The 21,146-nt window shown below is 39.2% G+C and overlaps 1 non-coding gene across 1 annotated transcript; it reads left to right on the forward strand.

Annotated features, from left to right (window-relative positions):
- Positions 1 to 20,561: 20,561 nt before the first annotated feature.
- LOC121045207 (U6 spliceosomal RNA) lies at positions 20,562 to 20,668 on the forward strand. Its single transcript, XR_005797636.1, has one exon. It is a non-coding gene; the product is annotated as a U6 spliceosomal RNA (small nuclear RNA).
- The last annotated feature ends 478 nt before the right edge of the window (positions 20,669 to 21,146 follow it).

Here is a 21,146-nt window from a genome sequence, read left to right on the forward strand (position 1 = left end):
CCAGGTGCCCATATATTTACTCATTTAATTCTTACAACGACCTATAGAGTTTCAATTATTTATTATCACTTTCTGCTATAGAAAGCATCTGAGAACAAAATCTTGATAAAAGACATGGGGCTGCCCAGAGTCACATAATGGTTTTGGTTATATCCATGTCCTTGCCAAATTCACACCAAAGCCAAGTCCTTGGACTCCAAATCTCAAACCCATTTGATTGATCACATTCTTGACAAGTTGAAACTTTTCTCTTATTGCCCAAAGGGTTTGAAGACAAGCATCTGAGGTTCTGAACAACTGGCCCCTATGTTTGCCATTGGGGAAGGAGTTTCCAGCTTGCTTCTCCCAATTCCCTTAAGAAGAAGAAAAGCAATCTCCTCAAAGTGTAACCTCCATTCCATTGGAAGGAAACTGTATTTTGTTTCTTGCTTATTGATAGAGCCTCAGTGCCTTCTCAAATCAAATTTATTCTAAAACAAATCAGACTAGATTTTGTTTATGGGGATGAAAGCTGTGTGAGGGGGGTGTCTGTGTTTGTCCTGTGATAGACATCAAGCCATTAGTCACGGTCGTGATTTGTGGTGCTATTTGAGTCACCAGCTATATATATAGGAGTTCTGTTTTTCTTGTTGTTGTTATTGTTTATTTGTTTGTTCTGGATTGAATGGAGCACTGATTAGCATAGCAAAATCAGCTCATAAAATGAATGCCAACATTTAAACAACAATTATGGGGATGCAATTAAAACTTAATGTTGGAAGATTTGTGTACCCTACAGGAGAACATCTGCCCAATAGCCAGGTGGGCACATGTGAATGGCGGAAGAGGAAGACCTCATGCTGATATGATCCTCATGAGAAAAATCTATGCTGAGTGAAGGTGACACCAGAGGATAGTTTTGTCCTGAAAGGAGAAATTGAAGCAAGGGCCAAGTAATATGAATATATTTTAAATTTAAATTTACACAAAGAATTAAAAGCCTTTTAAGATTTAAAAAAGACAGATTAACATAATTATTCCATTTCTATCCAATTACAGAGCATCTGCTCTGTATTTGTATATGAATTGTTTCCCTACCTTTGGCCAAATCTTCACAACTTTTGAGAGGTATTCAGCCCCTATTCTGAAGTCATCTTATTTTTCTTGTCCCTAATTTCTGCCCTTAATCATATGAACTCTGTGTTCTGTATCTTTGCAAACCTACTCAAATTCTTTTTTGAGTGTGGTAGGAAATCAATTAAGCATTCAATCATCCTTCTCTTTGAAAAAAAAAATGTTTTCTCTCACTGTCTACCTCCCTTCTCTATGTTTCCCAAATGCAAGGCTTTTGGTATAGTTTTGTTCAGGGCATAAATGATGTGAAGACCCAACAGAACCCAATTCAATTCTATTGACAGAAATAACCTAGATATGGCACCATTCACCTTGAATCTGTCTCTTACTTTGAACATTTGGGGACAGAAACTTTATCTTGTTCATCTATATATGCCCAACAACTAGCACAGTGTTTCATTCAATGTAGGTCAATAAAAAGTTGTGGAGTTGTTGTTGTAGTAATTCAGTTGAGGAACTACAGGCAAAATGGTAAAAAGCATATTGCATGGTACATACTCAAGGAAACTATCCTCAGGACAATTTCTGTGAAATAGTGACTTGTAGGCTGAATTTCCGGGCACAGATTACAGGAATAACCCACATCCTGCAACTCTGGAATGAGTAACCAAAACTCTGAGATGTCAATCTATTACTGAAACACCTGGTAATTTTGATAAACATTCCAGGCAGCACTGAGAAGTAAGAAATATATCATTGTCCTTGATTATCTAGAGCTATTCCTCATGGATCTGGACAGAAGCCCTGGCTTTTTTTCTCTTACGTTACAGTACAGGAATTAAGTGCACAGGCTGGTGGACCCAGGTCTGAAATGAGATTCCATCACTAATGGTGTGACCTTGGGACAAGTCATTGGAACACTAAGACACATTTTCCTCACCTGTAAATTAGAAGAACTGATAGTACCTACACCATAGAGTTGTATGTGTTATATGGGGAAAAGCTTCATGGAAGGCCTCCACATATATGTATACAATGAATATTAGCTTATTCCGGTTTTCTTCTCAGCATGACTGCTTACAAATCGACCTAGCTGTGCCAACATAAATTCATCTGAAAAGATTTACCTTGCCCATACTCCCTGCAAGTGTAATTTCCCCTCCCTACTGGGCCATTCTCATTATCACACAGTCTGTAATATCTCTCATTTAAAAATTTTTTTTTCCAACGTTTATTTATTTTTGGGACAGAGAGAGACAGAACATGAACGGGGGAGGGGCAGAGAGAGAGGGAGACACAGAATCGGAAACAGGCTCCAGGCTCTGAGCCATCAGCCCAGAGCCCGACGCGGGGCTCGAACTCACAGACCGCGAGATCGTGACCTGGCTGAAGTCGGACGCTAAACCGACTGCGCCACACAGGCGCCCCTATCTCTCATTTTAAAATCCCCCTAAGTGCCCTCTTACTTCCTCTAACTACTATCCAATTTCCCAAACTCCCCGACAGGGTATGAGTTTTCAGTGTCCACTTGTGGACTTTCCTTTTTATTTTAACCCACTTCTATTTGGCCTCCATCCCCATCACTCTGCCAACCCCCCATTTGTCAAGGTCACTGATATCTTCTATTTCCCCAAGCCCATTGGTCAATGCTTAGTCATCCTTTTATTTGCATCTTGGGAGCATCTGACATATTTGATTATTTCCTCTTTCTTAAAATGCTTTTGTCACTGGTCTGCTGGGAAAACACTTTATTCTGGTGTTTCTTCTTCCTCATCAGCTGCTTCTCAGTTTTCATTGCCAGGAACTCCTCCTCTTCCCTGAATATAAATGTTGTAAAATCTGGTCTTTTCCCCTATTTTTTCTACATAGACTCCCTCCCTAGATGATCTTCTCTAATTCTGTAGCTATGGAAAACTTTTGTGTATTGATGCCTCCTTTATTTCTATTTCTATTTCTATTTCTGTAATTGTCCTCTGTTCCTGAGCTCTCTACTGATATCAAGTGGCCCAGGATCTCTACTTGGGTTTTCAGGAGGTTTTTCAACCTTATCATGTTCTGATTTTACCCCAAAGTTTCATCCATACCTTTTCAGTAGATGTTATCACTATTTACTGCCTCTCAGGAAAAAGAAAAAATAAAAAAACTAAGCTGCACCCTTTTCCTGCACCCCTTTCCATCTTCTTTTTCAATCATATTATTTCACTGCCATCCACATTGGCCCTCTGATGATCTCTTATTAAACTATACAATATAGTTTGTTTGGGGGTCTTTATCTTTGATGGTCCTTCTGCCTCCTTGAAATGATCTTTTCCTGTAGAATTCACAAATCTTGTTTTTTTGTATAAACCCAAATGTCATTTCCTCAGAGAAGTCTTTCCTGATCACTTACTCTAATAGAGAACTCCCGTTATTTTCTGTCCCCTAATCTATCAATCTGCCACATACCTTTATTTAACCATTGCTTATAAACATAAGATCCATTTTTTCACTTTCCTGTTGACTATCTCACTGACCCAGAATTTAAGCTCACTTAGAGCAAGATCTTTATTTCTTTCTTCACTGTGTCCACAGTTACTGCTTATAATAAACTCTCCATAAGTATTTGTGGAATAGATGTAGTGTAGAGATGGGACTTGGTTAAGGAAGGATCTGATTCATACTTGGACACTTGAAGGCCATATACACAAAATGTATATTCTATTTATCTAAAAACTTGCTATTTTCATTTGTCTCCTCAAAGCTCTTAGGTATTGATAGAGTGCTGAATCTGAAAGAAAAACACAAAAGTGGTAGCTCTGGCCTGCCGTTTATAATCTAAATCCCCTAGGGAAAGTCACTTGAACCAGCAACTCAATTCCCCAAGTTGTAAAATGGTGATCATCACATATTCCATCACTAACCCAGAGAATTGTCAAATGAGAAAAGAAGCCATCACTTATTATGCACCTACTATATATCAGGCATTGTACACTCAGATGTGTCTTTCATATATATTTCTCTTCTGAATTATTACAGTGACTTTCTAACTCATTTCACTGTCTTCACCCATGAAATCCATTTAAGATGGCCTTGGAGTAATTCTAAAAATATAAATCGGATCTTATCACTCTTCTAATGACCAGGACACCCTCCTGCAGCTCTCTATCGACTAGATAATAAAGTCCAAATTCCTTGGAGTGACAAAAACAAACCTTTAAATTCTGGCCCCTACCTCTTTCTCCTGCTTCATTTCTTAGAACTCAGCTTTCCTCCATCTGAGTTCCTTAAAATATCACTCACCCATTTGTCCTTAAATAAAACAGATTATTTCTTATCATTTGACTCTGTATTTGTGATGTTCTCTGCCTGGATCTTCTCCCATCCTTTGACTGTCAAACTCACATTTATCCTGTAAAGTTCCATAGACATGTAATCGCCTGCATGAAGCCTTTAACAGAATATGCCCAAACCTCCAGAAGAGTCAACCACCCTGTATTATTTTTATACCTTTTACATGCAATCATCACCTTTAATACATCACACTTACTAAAATATTTTTCGTTGTCATATATATTACAAATTCCTTGAGGGCTGTAACCAATTCTTAATCACCTTTGTATCTACCAATAGTAAACATATAGTAATTTCTCTATAAGTATTTGTTGAAAGAAGTAATGAGTCCCTTCATACAATCTTGTAACTTTCCCTGTAAGTAGGTAATGATATCTCTATATTTACCAAAGAACACTAGACAAATGTAAGAACTACCCAAACCAGGACATGATCAAGCACTAAAAGGGCATCATTTCTCTTGGAAGACAATCATAGATTAGGAGTGTTGGAAGGCTTAGGGTCACCATGTTTAAAAGGCCCTACATGAGCTAGTCTACCTTTATCTCGCTCACTACACTCTAGTTCTTGTGGCCTCCTATGTGCTCCTAGAGCACAGCAAGCATGTTTCCACCTCAGAGCATCTACATGCTCTTATTAAATGTTACCTTATTCAAGTAGCTTTCCCTAAACACTCTCCAAAATAAGGTACATACTCCAACCCACCTCACTCTCCATCACCTAAGTTTCCTTCATTTTTCCTTGAAACGATCACCATTTGGTATACTTGATTATTTTCTGTAGTAGGTGCTGGGAAGTAATCCAAGGTTCAATTGGCAGAATGTGAACAGTTAGCCAGAAAAGGGATGTTGGTACTAAAATGATGGAGAACTTTAAAAGCTTGACAGAAAGGTTTGGATACCATTTTGTTGAAAATGTGAAGCCTCTGAAGATTTTTTACCAGGCAGTTAACACAATGGAAGCTCTGTTTTAGGAAGGTTAATAGGATAAACATGCATTAGCAGAGCCCTGGTCACTGTGTAGCTGGACCAGTCCCCTAACAATAGAGTTCTAGGACTGTGCCCTCAGTTTTGTAATTGACTTCAAGAATTGTTTATGCCCTCAGAGTTTTGCTATCTTCTAGTTAGACATTCTGAGTGTCAAGAGTGATCTCAATAAAGCTGAGTTTATCACACCCTATAGTAACACCTAATAAGGGACCATAGAGATGGTCCCTTAGACTCCTTCCAATGAAGCCAGCTCTGTAAAGCTGGGTCAGATTCTCCAACAGTGACTCCATTTAGTCCCACCTTCCTTGTATCTTCCATATTCCACGATAAAGTGGTCCCAGAATGCCTTACAGCACAACCAGCCTGGATTAAGCCAGAAGTAACAGAACTTGACAACATTTTGAAATAAAGGGACATGGAAAAGGGTCCAGAATGACACCAAGTTTTCAAACCCAAGTGATAGAAAGAACAATGATTCCATTTGCATTAGTGGGAGAACCAAAGAAAAACTGATCATTTCCGTTTAAAACCTGTTGATTTTAAAGACACGGAAGAAAATTCAGGTAAAATATCTATACATAACTAGAAAAGTAGGATTCAAATTAGGAAATAAATTTGTATCTAGTACTCAGATCTTGGCATCATTTGCATTGATGTGTTATTTGAAGCTGAGAAAGTAAGATGAGCAAAAAATAAATTGAGAAAAAACATTTTAGCACGATTTTAGAGTCAATTTAAGCAGGATGATGAGGAAAACAATAAGGGAAGAGTGTAAGGAGAAAAGGGAAGATCCTTTTAGTAACATGTGAGTGATGAGTGTTGCTGGGAAGATGGCGGAGTAGGAGGACCCTAAGTTTACCTTGCCCCACTGATACAACTAGGTAACACTCACTTCAGTGTAAATACCCCAGAAAGTAACTCAAAGACTGGCAGAACAAAGTCCACAATTAAATGTAGAGAAGAGCCCACATCAAAGACGGTAGGAAGAATAGAAATGTGGTGGGGAGCTAAATGGACCAGCAAGATTATCCACAGGAGGGAGGGACCCGAGGATGCAAAGGGGAGAGAAACAGACCCTCACACTAGGGACCCCAGACAGGGAAGACAAACCACCATAACATTTGGTTCTTAAAACCAGCAGGACTTAAAACTCAGAATGTAAAAAATTAGTGGCTCCACTCAGGGAGAGTTGGGTGGGCAAGAGAAAACTGAGTCCCTGCCCTTGAAGAGAATGCACAACAGCCCACAGAGAAACAGTATAGAAGCAACAGTTTGAAAAATGCCTGGGGCATATGAGAGAAACAGTTGTTTATTCATCTCAGAGGTGTCCTGGAGGGACACAGATTATGGGAAGACTCCTCCAGAAACAAAGGAGCTGGCAGGAGCCATTTCCCCCTTCCCCCCAACCCCCACCCCAGCATAAATACATAGACACCTCAGGAACCAGCATAGCACTGACTCTTGTTGCCTAACTTGCTAACAACACTGTCCCACCACCCCACCCCCTACAGCCAGGCCTGCGTCAGTCCCTGTGTTGCAGGTCCCATCCTCTAGAGAACTGGCTGTGCACAAACCTGGAAAACACTGCATGTCCTGCCTCCACACACATTGGGGGACCACCCCTCAACTACACTTTTGTCTGGAGCCCATCCAAAGCAGTACCACAAGCCTGGCAGTATGCAAGCAGCCCCAACATGGGCCAGCACCACTCCAAAGAGGTTCCTGCCCTGGGGAGAGAGAAAACCACACACACCAGTCAGACTTTTAGTCCTAGCAGTGGGCTTGGAGCAGACAACTGGTCTGACTACATGTCAGCCCACCAATGAAAGCTGCTTAGGGGACAACACAGGGAAAGCACACTGCAGTTTGGTGCTGCTGCACTTTGCCAGACACCTGATCTGACTCAACTCAAGCCTGAGGCAGCAGCACACTGACCCACTAACAGTACAGGGACCAGACACTGCCCATAGCAGGAAAAGAGAGCTACTGCAGATGATGGAACTGAAGAAAAAGTTTCAGCCACAATGTTAGGATACACACAGCACACATAGGAGACACTTCTGAAGTACCAGGTCCAGTAAACAGGGGACATTACAGTGCAGGACACTACAGGATCTCTTCTTCATAAGGAACTATCAGAAGCAGGACATATAACTGACTTGCCTAACACAGAGAAACAGTTACACAAAATGAGACAGAGGAATATATACCAAGTAAAAGAATGGGACCAAACCACAGCAAGAGACCCAAGCAAAACAGAGATAAGCAATATGCCTGATGAATAATTTAAAGTAATTATCATAGGGGTGCCTGGGTGGCTCAGTCAGTTAAGCATCTGACTTCGATTCAAGTCATGGTCTCATGGTTCATGAGTTCAAGCCCTGCATCAGGCTCTGACAGCTCAGACCCTGGAGCCTGCTTTGGATTCTGTGTCTCCCTCTCTCTCTGGCCCTCCCCCACGTGTGCTCTCTTTCTTTCTCAAAAATAAATAAATAATAAGATAGGGAACAGAATTCTGTTTAATGAAAAAATAAACATTTAAAAAATTTTAAAGTAATCATAAAGATACCAGAGTTGAGAAAAGAGTAGAAGACATCAGTGAGACCACTAACAAAGAGATAAAGAACCAACCAGAGATGAAGAACACAATAAATGAAATTTATACTAGATGGAATAAATAGGAGACCAGAAGAAGCAGAAAAACAAATCAGTGACGTGGAGGACAGAGTAATGGAAAGCAATCAAGCTGAGCAAGTGAGAGAAAAAAAAAAATATGCAAAATGAGAATAGACTTATGGAACTCAGTGACACCATCCAGGCTAATAACATTCACATTATAGGGATTCCAAAAGAAAAGAAAGGGCGATGGAAAATATATTTCAAGAAATAATATCTGAAAGCTTCCCAAATCTGGGGAAGGAAACAGAACCCGGATCCAGGAGGCCCCGAGATCCCCCAACAAAATCAACCCAAGGAGAACCACACCAAGACATGTAGTAATTAAAATGGCAAAAAGTAGTGATAACGAGATAATTTTAAAAGCAGCAAGAGAAAATAGTTACATACAAGGGAAACCCCATAAGGCTGTCAACTGATATTTTCAGCAGAAACTTTGAAAACCAGAAGGGAGTGGCATGATACATTCACAGTGCCTAAGGGGAAAAAAAATCTGCAACCACAAATACTCTATACAGCAAGGCTATCATTCAGAATACAAGGAGAGGTAGAGTTTACCAGACAAACATAAGTGAAAGGCATTCATAACCACTAAACCAGCCCTACAATAATTGTTAAAGGGAACTCTTTGAAGAAAAGACCATAAGCAAAAGTAAGGAAAGTAGGAAGCACAAAAGCAGTAAAAATGTATCTGTAAAAATCAGTCAAGGGAGTCACAAAATAAGAGGACATTATTTACCTAAAGCATGCAGGGGGAAGAGGAATAAAGAATGGATTCAAACTTAAGCGAATATCAGCCTATATACAGACTGCTATATGCAGAAGATGTTATATACAAACCTAATGGTAACCTCAAATCAAAAACCAGTAATAGACATGCAAAAAAAGAGAAAAGAATCCAAGTATATCATTTAAAAAGCCAACTTATCATGAGAGAAAGGAGCAAGAGAATAAAGGAACAAAGAAAAACTACAAAAACAATCATAAAACAAGTAACAAAATAGCAATAAGTACATACTTATCAATAATTACTTTGAATGTAAATGGACTAAATGCTCTAATCAAAAGACATAGGGCGATGTAATGGATAAGAAACAAGACTCATCTATATGCTGCCTACAAGAAATTCATTTCAGTCCTAATGACACCTATAGATTTAAAGTAAAGGGATTGAGGGGCACCTAAATGGCTCAGTCAGTTAAGCATCCAACTCTTGATTTCAGCTTAGGTCATGATCTCACAGTCATGAGATAGAGCCCACGTCAGGCTCCAGGCTGGTTATAGAGACTGCTTAAGAGTCTCTCTGTCCCTCTATCTCCTAATCACGTGCATGAGCACACACTCTCATTCTCTCTCTCAAAAAAAAAAAAAAAAAAAAGCATTTATCATGCAAATGGAGGGGAAAAGAAAGCTGGATATCAACACATATATCAGACAAAATAGATTTCAAAACAAACACTATAATGAGACAAAGAAAGATACTATATAATCATAAATGGAACAATCCAACAAGAAGATATAACAATGATAAATATTTATGCACCCAACACGAAAGCACCTAAATACATAAAGCAGTTAATAATAAACATAAAAGAGGAATCAATAGTAATACAATAATAGTAGGGGACTTTAGCACTCCATTTACATCAATGGACAGTTCATTCAAATAAAAAATCAACAATGAAACAGTGGCTTTGGTGACACATTGGACCAAATGGATTTAACTGATTTTTGAGAATATTCCATCTTAAAACGGAAGAATACATGTTCTTTTCAAATGCACGTGGAACATTCTCTAGAATAGATCACATCTTATGCTACAAAACATGTGTCAACAAATTAAAAAAGACCAAAGTCATACCATGCATCTTTTTTTTTATTTTAAAGCTATGAAACTAGAAATCAACCACAAGAAAAAAAATCTTGAAAGAGCACAAATACATGGAGGTTAGAAAACATGCTTCTAAACAATGAATACATCAACCAATAAATCAGAGGAAATAAAAAAAAAGCATGCAGACAAATGAAAATGAAACCACAATGGTCCCAAATCAACGACAAATGTGGTTCTAAGAGGGAAGTTTATAGTAATACAGGTGTACCTCAAGAAACAAGAAGAATCTCTAGAACCTAACCTTACCCATAAAAGAGATAGAAAAAGAAGAATAAACAAGACCCAATACCAGTAGACTGAAGGTAATAATAAAGAGTAGAGCAGAAATAAATAGAACAGATCAATGAAACCAGGAGCCAGTTCCTTAAAAAGACAAATAAAATTGATAAACCTTTAAGCCAGACTCATCAAAACTCATCAAAAGAGAGGACTCAAATAAACACAATCAGAAATGAAAGAAGAGAAATAACAACAACTGTCACCACAGAATTAAAAGATTTTAAGAGTGGCACCTGGGTGGCTCAATCGTTTAAGCGTCAACTTGGTTTTGGCTCAAGTCATGATCTCACACTTTATGGATTTGAGCCCTGAGTCTCTGCGCTGACAGTGTGGAGCCTGCTTGGTATTCTCTCTCTCTCCTTTTCTCTCTGCCCCTCCCATCCTCTCTCTCTCCCTCTCAAAATAAATAAATACATTTTATAAATATTTTAAGATAATATTATGAAAAAATTATATGCCAACAAGTTGGACAAACTAGAAGAACTGGATAAATTCCTAGAAATATAGAACCTCCCAAAACTCAATCAGGATGATAGAATATTTGAACAGACCAATTACCAGCAAGGAAATTGAATCAGCAATCTTAAAACTCCCCAAAAACAAAACTCCAGGAACTAACTGCTTCACAGATAAATTCTACCAAACATTTAAAGAATAGTTAGTACCTATTCTTCTGAAACTATTCCAAAATATAGAAGATGAAGAAAAACTGCCAAATTCATCTTATGAGGCCAGCATTACCCTAACACCCAAAACAGATAACACCACAGAAAAAGAGAACTACAGGCCAACATCTCTGATGAACATAGATGCAAAAATCCTCAACAAAATATTAGCAAAACAAAAAAAAAATCCAACAATACATTAAAAAAATCATTCTCCATGATCAAGTGGGATTTATTCCTGGGATGTAAGGATGGTTCAATATTCGCAAATCAATCAGTGTGATACAGTACATCAGTAAGAGAAAAGATAAAAATCTAATGATCATCTCAATAGATGCAAAGAAGACATGTGAAAAAATCAACATACATTCATGATAAAAACCCTCAACAAAGTAGGTTTAGAGGGAACATGCCTCAACATAATAAAGGCCTTATATGAAAAACCCACATCTAACGTGCTCAATGGTGAAAATCTGAGAGCTTTTCCTTTAAGTCAGAAAAAAATCAAGGATGCCCACTCTCACCACTTTTATTCAACATAGTACTGGAAGTCCTGGCCACAGCAATCAGACAAGAATAAGGAATAAAAGGCATCCAAATTGGTAAGGAAGTAGTAAAAGATTTACTATTTGCAGATAACATACTATACGTAGAAAACCCTAAAGACTACCAAAAAACTACTGGAACTGATAAATGAATTTAGTAAGGTCACAGGACACAAAATCAATGTAGAGAAATAAGTTGTATTTCAATAATGAAGCATCAGAAAGAGAAATTAAGAAAACAATCCCATTTTAAATTGCACCAAAAATAATAAACTACCTAGGAATAAAGTTAACCAAAGAGGTGAAAGACCTATACTCTGAAAACTATAAAACACTGATGAAAGAAACTGAAGACAACACAAATGAAGACAATCCATGTTCATGGATTGGAAGAACAAATATTGTTAATTATCTATACTACCCAAAATAATCTGCAGATATAATACAATCCCTATCAAAATACCAACAGCATTTTTCACAGAACTAGAAAAAATAATTCTAAAATTTGTATGTAACCACAAAATACCCCAAATAGCCAAAGCAATCTTGATAAAGAAAAACAAAGCTGGAGGTATCACAATTCCAGACTTTGCATTATACTACAAAGTTGTAGTAATCAAAACAGTATGGTACTGGTACAAAAACAGACACATAGATCAATGGAATAGAATAGAAATCCCAGAAATAAACCACAATTATATGGTCAATTAATGTTCAACAGAGGAGGCAAGAATATTCAATGGGGAAAAGATAGTCTCTTCAACAAATGGTGCTGAGAAAAACTGGACAGCTACATGCAAAGGACTGTAACTGGACCACTTTCTTACATCATACACAAAAACAAACCAAAAATGGATTCAGGACCTAAATGTGAAACCTGAACCATAGTACGGAAGTTCCTCAAAAAATTAAAAATAGGGGTGCCTGGGTGGCGCAGTCGGTTAAGCGTCCGACTTCAGCCAGGTCACGATCTCGCGGTCCGTGAGTTCGAGCCCCGCGTCGGGCTCTGGGCTGATGGCTCAGAGCCTGGAGCCTGTTTCCGATTCTGTGTCTCCCTCTCTCTCTGCCCCTCGCCCGTTCATGCTCTGTCTCTCTCTGTCCCAAAAATAAATAAACGTTGAAAAAAAAAATTAAAAAAAAAAAAATTAAAAATAGAACTACCATATGATCCAGTAATCACACTACAGGGTATTTACCTATAGAATATGAAAACACTAATTTAAAAGGATATATGAACCCCTGTTTATAGAAGCATTACTTACAACAGTCGAATTATGGATGCAACCCAAGTGTCCATTGATAGATGAATGGATAAAGATGTGAGAGATAGATAGTGATATACAGATATAGGTAGATAAATAGATAGATAGAAACACACACACACAATGGAATATTATTTTGCCATAAAAAAGAATGAAATCTTGCCATTTTCAACAACATGGGTGGATCTAGAGAGTATAACACTATACAAAAAAATTCAGTCAGAGAAAGACAAATAGCATGTGACTTCACTCATGTGAAATTTAAGAAACAAAACAAACCAACAAAGGGGGGAAAAAAGAGACAAACCTCCCCAAAACAGACATTTAATTACAGAGAACAAACATATGGTTATTAGAAGGGAGGTGGGTGAGGAAATGGGTGAAGTAGGTGAAGGGGATTAAGAGTACACTTACCTTGATGAACACTGGGTAATATATGGAATTGTTGAATCACTAAGTGGTATACCTTAAACTAACATAACACTGCCATTAACTACACTGGAATTAAAATTTAAAAAAAAAAGTGAGTGGTAGATGAGCATAGACATTGGAGTAGAATCTGCAGAAGATATATTCTAGGGGAGTTGAGTAGAATCTTAAGAGGACAACATGATTATCAAGCAGCCATGAGGACTCAGTAGAGAGCAATCTATGAAGAGCTGAGGTGGCATGGTTTTATAACTTTTAATAGCTATCTAAGAGTAGGAATAGAAAGGCAAGTAGTGGGAGCTTCTGTACCTTGTCATTTTGCCCAATAATTGTAGAATTGATATGGTATCTAGGGATTTCCACAGTATACACAATCTATCAAAATGTAAGGAATTCTAGGATGTAAAGTAGCACCGATTTGATAGATCCAGCTGAGAAGCTCTGCCTTTTGTTCAAGTACTGGAAAAAAAAAATCACCGAGATCAATGAAAGTCTAACCATTAAATCAGACATACGAGGTAACGGAATCAGAGTATCAAAGCTGGGCAAAAATTAATTCTAATGTTTCCACGAATTTTTGAGCTATTGATTGGGTGATTGATTGAATGATTCAACAGGCTTGAAGCACAGACAACATATCAGGCACTGTCTTCAGCTCTGGGGATGCAAAAATCTCAGATGAGCAGAGAGATAAGGCCCAGAAATCTGAAGCAACTTAATGAAGGTCCCACAAGAAATTTATGGTAAAACCTCCTGAGTCCTGGTCTATGCTTTTTGCCTTATGTCCAATTTCTGATATTTCTCTCCAATCAAGTGCCAATTTATTTTTTCCAAATTAGATTAATTTCTTTGAAAGTCCTTGGATCTGTTGGCATTTTCTAATTTGTTCTGATTTTATAGGTTGTTTCATTTAATCAAAATCCTGTTTCTCCAACTATAAAACGATAATGTAGCTGTAACGTGCACTTTCTTATACATGATAATAAGCATAAGAGATACAGTCACCTGAGTTCCTTGGAGAAAGTCACTATGGAGACAAAGGCCGATATTCAATTTTGCGAATAATCTCATCTTCTCTTACCACCAAATGTTCATTTAAATTGCATGAAATAGAAAAATGCGGCTCCTTTAAAATTCCATTGTAGAAAGATATCCATTCTGATTTAGCTGTGTCATAAGAGTAGAAAACAACATTCTTTGTATTTGGAACAAATAGAAAATGGCTGGTTTCGTGTCACTAAAAGGCAACTCAGGTGGATTGGCTCTATCAGCAGGGCAGGAAGAAGACCTCTTCATACGAAAACAGTGATTATATTTTGTTATACATGCTGGATTCTCTGGGAAGTAGGTGTGCCCTGCTCAGTGCAAGTTAATCCATTTTCTCCACCCCGGTGGTGCTAGATCGTTTTATTTTTTTTTTATCAGCTTGGTTGCACTGGGAAATGCATTTTCCAAAACTTACTTTCCTGTAAGGTTCTGGGTCAGTCAGAGGAAGTTTCATGATTTGGGTGAGGGATAAGTGGCATGATTATTACCCTTCGTAGTTGGTCATTGGCTAAAGGTAATGAGAGACAGATACAGAGGTACTGGCAGGTTCCAGTCTTCCCAGATATTTTCTCAGCTGCCACCCCAGCTGTGGTAGGCAGAGGTATAAGGAAGCCCCAAGGTTTTTGCTCCCTGGTATACCCTCCTTGTATAATACCCTGCCCTTGAGTGTGGGGGAAACTAAAAATAATAGGGTATCATTCCCACAGCTAAGTTCCTATCAGTTGACTTTGAGTTAATCAAAAGCAAGCTTATCTGGGGTGGGCTTGACCTAATCATCAGAATTTTTAAAAGAAGGTTAAGTGTCAGAGAGGCTCATTCCTACCAGACTTGACAACAAAGCTTCCCTGAGGTCTACAGCAGCAAAGAAAAGATTTCTGCCAACAATCACATGAACTTGGAAGAGACCCTAAGCTTCAGATGAGACCCCAGCCCTCTCGGACACCTTGGCGGCAGACTTGTGAGACCCTAAGAAGACGACCAGGCTAACGTGTGTCCTGAACCCTGACCCACGAAAACTGTGAGATAATAAATGTGTGTTGTTTTAAACCTCTAAGTTTGTGATAATTTGTTACATACTAACAGATAATATATCTGTTCACCAAAAGAAATCCAAGGCCCACCCTCTCAGATGCCTTGCTGAAAATTCAGAGAGTAGCCATGAAGAGCAAACACATTCATAGATTTCTTTTTTAAAAATTTTAATTTTTATTTATTTTTGAGAGAGAGAAAGAGAGAGAGCACAAACAGGGGAGGTCCAGAAAGAGAGGGAGACACAGAATCCTAAGCAGACTCCAGGCTCTGAGCTGTTAGCACAGAGCCTGACGTGGGACTTGAACTCATGAACCGTGAAATCATGACCTGAGCCAAAGGCAGATGCTTAGCCGACTAAGCCACCCAGGTGCCCCCCAAAATTAGAAAGTTTTTATAACTGCCTTAAAAGAAAACCTTGTCTCCTGTAACCATAGGCACAAGATTTCTGAAAATCAGACAAAAAGTCGAATCCTGTGGGTGACTTAAATACAATGCAGATTGAATCCACAACTGCATAGCTTTTTATGTTAAATTTAGAGGCAGGATCTTGAAAATAAGGATGGAGGGATTTAATGGGCAGATTCTAATGAAGCTGAGCACATCATACCCTGAAAATTCTGTTGAGCTTCCTTTTCCAATAGAAGCAGACTGCTCCCTTGTCTGAAGAACCTCCTGAATTGAATTCTCCTGAGGTAGTTACTTATAGGGCACTGCTGGTCCTCCTCAAGACCTTCTCCCACCACCTGTCATTGCTTCCAGGCCCAATTCCTGCCATGACCTAGAAGACCAGGTGCAAAATACAACCCGTGAAAAGGAGCCACTTGCACGTAAAACAAATTGCATGATTGTTCCAATTTATATTGAATGGTTAGAGCCAAAGCAGCAATCAGAATGGTTGAAGCCACAAAGATCATTGATGTTGACAAATTTATCATATTGCCCTAGGGACTAAAATAGAAGGGCAGAAAAAATTAGAGTTTTGACTCATGTAAATGAAAAAAAAATTTCTAGATCAAAATGAGATCTTTCTTGAATGGTCAAAATACAGCCCCCAACTAATTCTCAGACTTGAGCCAGTTTACAGACCTAGTCACTTGAGTAAAGAGGAATCCAGGTCCCCTTAAGAAAGGAATCTATGGCACTGCCAAAGATTTATACCTCAAATCCTTCTCTGGTTTTCTCCAGTGTGACCAGTGACCATTTACCAAGATGACTTATTGGGCAATATCTTTGAACTGACACTAATTTCTGGTGACCTAAAATGTCACTGTGATCTACCAGTCAGATTACAGGCTTAAGGAGGCCCTGTGCTTATGAAGTTTTGGCCCAGGTCTATCTCATAGTGGGTACAGGGGGCCCCCAAGCCCAATCTGTGCCTATGTCCTCTGCTCCAAAATTTAAAGTTAGTACACATACTCAAACTGCAGAGTCTCCACATTGGTTTCCAGACACATAACATGAGGGCAATTCTTGTAGGAGAGGTCACCTGGAAGCCACTAGAATTGACTCTACTTACCAAAATAATAAGCCAAAGCAATACTGAATTCTTGGAGAGATTGCAAATATTACTGTCACCCTCAAGGCTTCAGAAAATAAAGAGTGGTGATTCCTACCACATGCCTAGTCCATCTTCCTATCTAGCCTATACAGAAGACAGAGCAATCTTATAAAAACGTCAGAGGATTATTGTAAACTTAATTTAGTAAGAACTGCAGTTGCAGCTGATGGAGTAAGCCAACACATCCATGGCACCTGGTATCCAGCCATTGTCCTGATGAATGCTTTGTATAGAACCACCAAAACCAATTTACTTTTATCTGGCAAGGCTAGTCCCATTCATTGTCCTACCCCATGGTTATACGGTTATATCAACTCCTAATTGCTGTATCATGATGTAGTTTGCAGGGTCCATGATTGCTCGCTGATATCACATAACATTGCTTCTAACAGAAATCTGACCAGTGCAGCAACAGCCTCACACTCACAGTCTACTGGTATCATCATGTTCCCTAACACCCTGAAGTAGCCAAATTGTAGAATGCACTTTTGCAGACTCAGTGCACTAGTTGGATGGCAACACCTTACAAACGTTGGGTTGATCACCTCAAAGACATGGTAAGTACCCTTTATTTGCAACCAATATACATACAATGCCATCGTTCATTCACAGATCAGGGATTCAAGAGGTAGATTCCAGAATGGTCACACACATTTCTCCAAGTGATCACCTAGCCAAAAATTTCCCCAACCTCATAATGTTGTGCTCTGCTTATTTACAAATCTTCATTCCCAAGAGAAAAAAGGCTTATTTACAAGTCTTCATTCCCAAGAGAAAAAGGTTTCCACTGGGAACATAATTATGCCATTAAAATAAAGTTGAAACTGCCATGTGGTCACTTAGATCTACCTGAGCAAATGAAACAATGGGTAAAGATACGGTTACTATACATCTGGGTGATTTATCCTATTTATTCTCTGACAAAGATAAATTAAATTGCTTCCAATACAATAGGAGCAGAGAGGAGCATGTCTGGAATGCAGGAGATCCTCTGGGGCACCTCTTAGTTGTTCCATGGCCTGTGGTCAAAGTTAGTGGAAAACTAAAACAACCCCATACAGAAATGAAGGTTTTGGTCACCTTGATACAAAGGAACCAGTGTTACAGAACCAGGCTGGAACCCTGGCAGAAAAACCAAGAGGCACTCGGAGATCTTGGTGGATTGGAAATTTATTTAATACGTGTGGACTCAGAGAAGACCGTTTCACCAAAGATCTGAGTGCCAAATGCAAGTGGGGAGGGTAATTTATAGTTGTCAGCTTCCATATCTGTGGGGGTTTTTGTGCGTTCAGCAAACAAAGGAAGAAGAACATGGAGTAGGGGTCTCTAAGCTAGAGACCAGAGTTTGTTTTAGCCCCAGTGGCCAGTTTTGGCATACTTTATTCACTTCTCAAACACCAGGACCAACTGAAGTGCTTGCTGAGGGTAAAAGGAGTATCAAACAGGTATTAAAAGAAAGAAGCTATAACCACCAGCTGTGGTCTTATAAACAACTGAAGAAAAACAAACTATAGTAGCTACAAATGAATACTTCTTATTTTGATGTGAATATATCTGTATAAAGGTGTTAATTGATCCTTTTTGTTTTTTCCTCCTTTGTCAGTTCTCTTTTTCCCATTCCATAAGTCAACCTTATAACTCAGCATTTAAGTAACAGGATGTCAAGGGGGAGTGTGACTTCACCAGAAGAGGAATAAATATCACCCCAAAAACAGTTAAAGTGAGAGTTTATGTATTTTCCCTTGGAGGGAATGTTAGTGTGTCTACAATTTTACAAGGGGATGATTAGATGTTAGGCAGAAGCCTCACTTTGCTATTGTCCTTATTGGGAAGTTTAATATAGGTAAAGGAGGTGTATATGTATGCCAGCTGGGCAAGGGGTTGACTGGTGGGTTGATCTATTGTCAACCTGGTTATGCTGAGAACTGTTTTCCAGACTCTCCTTTTCTATGTAATTCTGGGTTAGAGTTTGTCAAAAATCAAGTAGTATGAGACTTTGGAGGCAGAAGCAGCAACCATCATTCTAAGAGGTCAGAGATGTTGCAGATAGGTACAGAGCTCCCAGGAGATCCCAACCGGTCCAAGCTCTTACCTGCTTAGCACCCAGCTCTCATTCCCACCTGCTGATCTTCCTAACTAACAGCACCCCAGGCCCACCACCAGATGCTTTGTTGCAAAGTCACAGAGCTGAGGGTCACAGTTTCTGTGACCTTCCATAGACAAGGGCACATCTTCTTTTTTTTTTTTTTAATATTTATTTATTTTTGAGAGAGAGACAGAGCACAAGCAGAGGAGGGGCAGAGAGAGAGGGAGACACAGAATCCGAAGTAGGCTCCAGGCTCTGAGCTGTCAGCACAGAGCCTGATGCGGGCTCAAACTCATGAACTGTGAGGTCATGACCTGAGCTGAAGTCAGATGCTCAACTGACTGAGCGACCCAGGTGCCCCAAGGGCACATCTTCTGAGGCACACAGAACCTCTGGATTTCCCTTTAAGCTCTAACTCACTCCCTTGTTCCTAGGATGGTTCGTGACCTCTCTCTGAGCATTTAACTCCCCTTCCCAATCCTTAATTCTCTAGTTCCTCTCTCCAATATATAAAGATATAATTCCTATAACAAATTCCTTACAGAATACTCAGACTGCCTGTATTTCAAATTGAACCCTGACTGCTACAACTAAAAATACTCTAAAAATAGAGTAATCTTCATTTCTTTTGAAAATCAGCAATAATTTTATACTAAACTGAATACAGAATACCCCTAATATTGGGGCACCCAGGTGGCTAAGTCGATTAAGTGTCTGACTTTGGCTCAGGTCATGATCTCCCAGTTAGTGAGTTTGAGCTCCACATCGGGCTCTGTGCTGAAAGCTCAGAGCCTGGAGCCTGCTTCACATTCTGTGCCTCCCTCTCTCTCTGATCCTCCCCTATTCACACACACACACACACACACACACACACACACACACACACACACTCTGTCAAGAATAAACATTAAAAAATTAAAAAATAGTTTTTTAATTAAAAAAAAGAGTATCCCTAATATCAGTGTCAATGCTTAAAACAGAGAAAACTATGAAGAGCATACTCCCCTTAATTCTATGAATTTGCTAACCTGGCCTGCACAGAATACATCATTCTCACTCTCTGAAAAATGTTTCCATGTCTTCCTGTGAATTTTCACCAGCAGACTGATGAGATGCTTTTCTCAGGGTAGTGGCTGTCTGGCCAACGCAGCCACTATGATCAATAGTATTGATTCTATCCAGGAGGCCAGAACTGGAGAGTATGAAAATCTATTCCAGCTTATCTGAGTTAGGCTCACCACATGTGCAATTTCTCACTTATTAAGACTGACCACAGAGGTTCAGAAGACAGAGGCAAGAATTGAAAAACCTGAGCATTGATATCTAGGAGGAAATTCAAGAGTAATCTTGAATGTCTATAAAATATAATGAAATGATTTAACATGTAAATTATTTAAATAGTTTACCCTGGCACAGAGACTTGCAGTAGCTGCCACAGTACAAATGCTCACCAAGCTCCAGGTAAAATGTTATCATCACGTTGAACAAGCATGAATCTTGGAATGAAATTACAAAGCCATTTTATGTCACCTTTCATTGTTTTCACCCATTTATTTAGTGAGGGTTTGTCTTCTCCCACCCCTATAGAAAATTCAGGCACATCTCAGACATTCTTAATAATTTTTCAGTGATAAAATATTGTTTCAACTTCAGAATGGAAATGTCCACTTTGTGTGTTCAAAATTGCAAATGTCTGTAAAATTAAGGCTTCTGCTCATGCTCACTTCAGCAGCACACATACCAGAATTGGAACGATACAGAGAAGGTCAGCATGGCCCCTGTGCAAGGATAACATGCAAATTCATGAAGCATTCCATATTTCTTTTTTTTTTTTTAACGTTTATTTATTTTTGGGACAGAGAGAGACAGAGCATGAACGGGGGAGGGGCAGAGAGAGAGGGAGACACAGAATCGGAAACAGGCTCCAGGCTCCGAGCCATCAGCCCAGAGCCCGACGCGGGGCTCGAACTCACGGACCGCGAGATCGTGGCCTGGCTGAAGTCGGACGCTTAACCGACTGCGCCACCCAGGCGCCCCAAGCATTCCATATTTCTAATGGGTCATGGGCATTGAGGAGGGCACTTGTTGGGATGAGCACTGGGTGTTGTATGTAAGCGATAAACCATGGGAATCTACTCCCAAAACCAAAAGCATACTGTACACACTGTATGTTAGCCAATTTGACAATAAATTATATTAAAAAATAAAGGAAACACATATCTTAAAAAAAATTAAGGCTACTGCTATCTCCCCAACCCCTTCTTTCCCCCTCATCTCTATGAAAGCCTGGCACAAGGGAAG

This window comes from Herpailurus yagouaroundi, unplaced genomic scaffold (assembly GCF_014898765.1).
Source record: "Herpailurus yagouaroundi ecotype Mexico unplaced genomic scaffold, PumYag 189, whole genome shotgun sequence".
In the NCBI taxonomy this organism is placed as follows: domain Eukaryota; kingdom Metazoa; phylum Chordata; class Mammalia; order Carnivora; family Felidae; genus Herpailurus; species Herpailurus yagouaroundi.